Source organism: Crocodylus siamensis, chromosome 9 (genome assembly GCF_052110815.1).
Source record: "Crocodylus siamensis isolate JL-2025a chromosome 9, ASM5211081v1, whole genome shotgun sequence".
Taxonomy (NCBI): Eukaryota; Metazoa; Chordata; order Crocodylia; family Crocodylidae; genus Crocodylus; species Crocodylus siamensis.
Window position 1 is genome coordinate 3,616,421 of NC_143403.1, and position 5,356 is coordinate 3,621,776.

Below are 5,356 nucleotides of genomic sequence, written 5' to 3' on the forward strand. Positions count from 1 at the left end.
AGTATGTTCGCGGAGCCAGCAGCCACCCACGCGATTCCAGTCTCCCCGCAGAGAGCAGTGACCATGCTGCAAGGGGCCAGACCGTGGAGCGGGTTTGTGTCGTAGGCCAGCGTCCACCAGGGACGTAGTTTAAAACTGTTTTACTTGTAACTCCAAAGCCCGGTAGGACCCAGATCTTCGGAAGCAAAAGCCTAGCATGTTAACCTAGCAGGTCCCTTTAAAACTCGTTTAGAAACCTCTTACTTTTAGAATCCCAGTTTCCACAGCAACAACCGACACAGTGCTCTCTGCGGAGTTTGAGGTCTATAAATAAATTCAAGATCTATAGTTGTGATATTAGCTATGAGGGCTGTAAAAAAAAAAAAAAAAAAAAAAAATTGCTTGTGGTAATGAAGTGAAAAGAAGAGTGCTGAAAGGAAACAAATTTAATGAGGAAAATATGGTTCATAATTTGGTTTCGACTGTAGCCTGAACAAAGAAACACCGGAGAAAAACAATGAGTAATGCCTGATAAGATCCTGTGCCTTGTGATTATTTTGTATCAGTTTTAATTATAGGCTTTGGAAAGTATGGTCTGCAATTTAAGTGCATGTGTGTGTGCGTTTACCCTGGGATTTAAAAATTTTTTTTTTTAGTGATTTTCTTTTAAAATATAGCCACTAGCCACCATTTTTCTGGAGGAGCAGTAGGCAGTAGCTAATCCCGAGCTAGCTTCTGATGCATTTATGCCTTTTGAAGAATACACTGTTCCTCGAGCTGACAAATTCCTTCATCCTATAGCCCCCAAATGAACAAGAAGCAATACTGTTTTACATATGGTTTGGGTGGGTAACAAGGACGTCATAGAAGAGCTGATCCTAGTGTGAATGCATCTGGATCACGTGATTGCGAGCTGATTCCGTTTAAATGATATGGAAGGATAAACCAAACTAGATCTGGAACTGAAATTGTGGATTGCAAAAAAAATAAAAGGCAAGCCTTGATAATGCAAGGAAATGGGCTAGGAAAGTCATCTGGACTGGGGGGCTCTGGGATTCAAATGTGGAGCAAGGGATCAAAGGGGCAAAAGCTATCGGGAATGTGTACCTCATGTGAAGGGGAAAGCTTGTTGGAAGAGGAGGACAAATACCCACCTCAAGACCATATTAGGAGTAAGTGGAGGCTAGGATGATCAGGGGAGCAAAAGTCTTTTTTTACTAAAGGAGGCTAAGAGAGCTGAGCTTGTTTAGCACAGCAGAGTGAAGGCTGGGAGGGGATATGAATGTTGCCTATAAATATGTCTTGGAGGTAAGCAGTAGGGAGGGAAAGGATTTCCTCCTTATCTCAGGAGCTATCATCCTTAGCTAAAGGATGATATTGTCAGAAGAGCAAATTGGTATTAAAAAGCCAGGAATAAATCTAGGCTGGAAATAAGAAGCAGGTTTCTAACCATTAAAGCATTAGTCTCTGGAACAGCCTTCCCCGGGCAGCAGTGGAGGCAATGAAACCTGCTGCTCCTACATAGGGTTAGGAAAGGGATTATATCACTGGTGCCTGCAATAGGAAAGTAGGGATTTGATGACCAGGGATGTCCACCCATCCTTTGTCCCAAGAAAAAAGACATGTCCTATCCTGGGGCTCCATTGGATACTTCTGGCCAGGAATGAAGGGGCTACGGAGACTGAATCGCATTGAGGCAATTCCTCCTGGCTGAGGTTGAGGTACGCCAGAAATAGTGGACTATCTTGTCATATCTTCAGGTGGTCCACTCTGCACACACATCGTGTGTTCACTGTGCCCCACACATGCAGGACACCCGAGACAGGACAAGAAAGCAGCTGATTGCTAGAGACAAAGTCCGTGCTGCGTAAGAAGCTTGTAAATGAGTGATGGAAAGTGTGGTTTTGAGTTGAGCTGCAAGTGGCTCCAGGAATAGGTGACCTTGCATTATAGGACCAGACAGGGTAGCTCGGGAGTGACAAGTGCTTGGCACTGAAAAGACTGTTTGTGTCTCTGGGACTCTTCTGGCAGTGTTTGCCATCACTGCTGGCACTAGATCACTGGAGATTAGCATGATGGAGGAGGATCTAGTGCAGAGTTTATCAACCTGTGGTATGCGTACCCCTGGGGGTATGCGAGACACAGGTGGGGGGTATGCAGGTACCCCAACACTCTCTCTCACCCTCTTTTCCCCTCAAAACTATGACAAAAAATTAAATTGCCCAGTAATAATTTGGCATGCTGCGCTTTGCGCGGCACTGGGTTCAACCCTCCTAGCTTTGGGCAACATTACCTCTAGCCCAGGTACATACTTGAGTTGTGCACCCCTGGAGTAAAAGGCGGCAACGCTATCCACACCAGATGAGACATTTATCATATCACGGCCTTATATACACAGCCCTTCTTCCAACATAGAGCACACATTAGTCTGTAAATATAAAATCCCCTGGAAAATTGAGTGTTGGGGTACTTATTAAAATTTTCAGAAGTTAGGGGGTACTTGCTACTTAAAAGGTTGAGAAACACTGATCTAGTGGTGAGCTTTGCCTACAGCAAACCTCTTCCAGCTTCTGCACCCTTGGGAGCATGGCAAATTTCTCTAGTATGGAGAAGATCAACATACGGAAGAAGAAACAAGTTCCTGATTAAGCAGAAGATCTCACTCTTCAGGCAGACCAATCCAGTGCTTTTTTTACCAGCCCCAAAGTCTTAGAATCATAGAAAATTGAGGTTGGAAGGGATTTTAAGGGGTCACATCTAGGCCAACCTGCTGCTCCAAGCAGGACCAGCCCCAACTACATCATTCCAGCTGGGGCTTTGTTCAGCTGGGCTTTAAAAACCTCCAAGGATGGAGATTTCAGCGCTGCTCTGGGTAACCCATTCCAGTGCTTCACTGGCCTCTTTGGGAAAGAGCTTTCCCTAATATCCAACCTAAACTTCCCTTGCTGCAACTTGAGTCCATTGCTCCTTGTCCTGCCATCTGCCCCTGCTGAGAACAGTCCAGCTCCAGTCTTAGCCTTATTTCCCCATCTCTGCTGCCAGGATATGTGGCAACAGAGAGCTCAGCCAGAAGGAGAGTTCTGACATAGTGGAGAAGTTTGGATGTGAACAGGGGAATTAGCCAGGGGAGGGAGGTCCGTTTTGGGGTTTGTCCAGCCTGCGCTGTAATGGAAAAGCCATAAAACTTTATTTTGGTCACTCCTGCAAGTGGCTTGACATAGAAAGGCTGCAAGCAGCTTCCACACTGTGAGTGGGAAAGCAGAACAATGCATTGACTACTATTGACTCATCACAGCTCTCTGTGGCTTCAAGCGTGATGTAGCTTCCCTAGGTGCAAATGCTACAGTGTGAACACAGCCCCATCGGTGTCTTTTCTAACATAGACATACTCAGAATAAAACCTTTTTTTAAAAAAAGAGAGGGTTGAACAATGCTGAGCTTTATTACCAAACAGAGCAAGAAAACTCCACAAATACAGTCCAGGCTAAAAGTGAAAACTCGGTTTCAGGACCTCCCAACCTTAGGACGTTTCTCCATCCATCCATGTTTTCCATGATGTGCCAAATTTTGGTGCTCTTTCACGTAATTAGGGCTGGATTAAAACAAAGACCTGAGAGCCCACGTAAAAAAACCTCTCCATTCAAACAACATATTGGGTATGAGGCTCCTTCCTTTGGACAGGTCTTGTTTTAAGCTAAGTTTTAATCAGACGGCAAGCAGGATATTTTGTGTGGTGCTCTCTTAGCAGAAAGTTGGAATAATGAATAGTAAGAAGAAAATGCTGCAGAAGGAAGTAGACACCAAGCCCACTCTCCAGCGGCTCCACCATGCTCCCACTCAAGTGAAAAGTTTTGGAGTTGACTCCAGTGGGAACAAGACGTGCTCCAAGGGTTCTGATTAGCCGGGACGGTTGAATAATGCCAAAAGAACAGTTGATTTGGTGGATTTAATAGCTTTTTCTGCTCATGAATTTTCCCTTGTGGCAAGCAATTCCTTTTCAGACTCTTAGCTGTGCAAACATATGATGCCTGGAGTGGAGCAATTGCAACGCACTGCTTAAGCAGGGGCAGCATTATTTCTTTTCCTCTAGTGGATGATTTATATGACTAGCAAACATGTCACACCTTTCAGTCTGGAACACAGAGCTCTACTTGTGGTATATACTTGAGCTTAAAATTCATTTTCCTTGACTATTTAAGCTTGTTTGCCAGGAAATGAGCAAAAAGCAAAGACAAAGGGGATGTTAGCACAGTGATAGAAATTTTACCGCAATAGTCAAATCAATGCCTGCAGATTTGATTTTCCAGTTGTAGTAAAGATCTGGTCTGAGGAAAGGGCAAACAGATTAGAGTGGCAAGGACTTTGTATACTGCAGTGTGGGGACACATGGATAAAGGACTCTAGTTCTTCATGCAGTCTGGCTGCCCATCCACCCAGGGCTGTTACAGCTGTCAGCAAACTGCATGCCTGTAGCATGGAATTCACAACTTTTGGCTCCAAAAAAAGAAAAGAAAAGAAAAAAAAAATCCTGGCATCTCTACTCTGTGAACAGCTGCATAGGCTCTACTTGAGTAGAAGGAAACTATAAACACTTACAAAACAACCTCCTATTGTACAGTCACACAAATGATTCTCCCCAAACACTTCCCAGAGCTAGACTAAGAAACTGAAGTGAGGAGTTCAGGGCAGCACCGTGGGTAGGTCGGTGAGACAGAAGGGAACTGTCCCAGATGGCAGTCCCTGGGAAGAGAGGATTTCTGCACCAGTAGTGGGGAGACTGTGGGAAGGACGGGACTCTGGGAGAGAAAGGAGGGTAATATGGCAGCATGACCTTGGGATGCATGAAACACCCAGCCTGGTCTACAGTGGATCCTGGATATATGGTTGAAGGAAAAGGAGTAAGGACAAGTGCAAAGTCCTGCACTCAGGACCAAATAATCCCATGCACCACTACCGCCTGGGGAACGTCTGGCTAAGCAGCAGCTCTGCAGAAAAGGATCTGTGGGTTACAGTGGACAATAAGCTGAATATGAGTCAACAGTGTGCCTTTGTTGCTAACAGCGTTGGTGGAAGCGTTGCCAGGAGGTCAAGGGCAGTGATTCTTCCCTTCTATTCAGCACTGGCGAGGCCACATCTGGAGTCCTGTGTCCAGCTTTGCCCGCCCCCCCCACTACAGAAAGGATGTGGACACATCGGAGAGAGTCCAGCGGAAGGCAATGAAAATAGTTCAGGGGTTAGGGGACATGACTTATGAGAAGAGACTGAGGGAATTGGGCTTATTTAGTTTGTAAAAGAGAAGTCGGAGGGGGGGATTTAATAGCAGCCTTCATCTCTCTGCAGTGGGGTTCCAAAGAGGATGGAGCTGGACTGTTCTCAG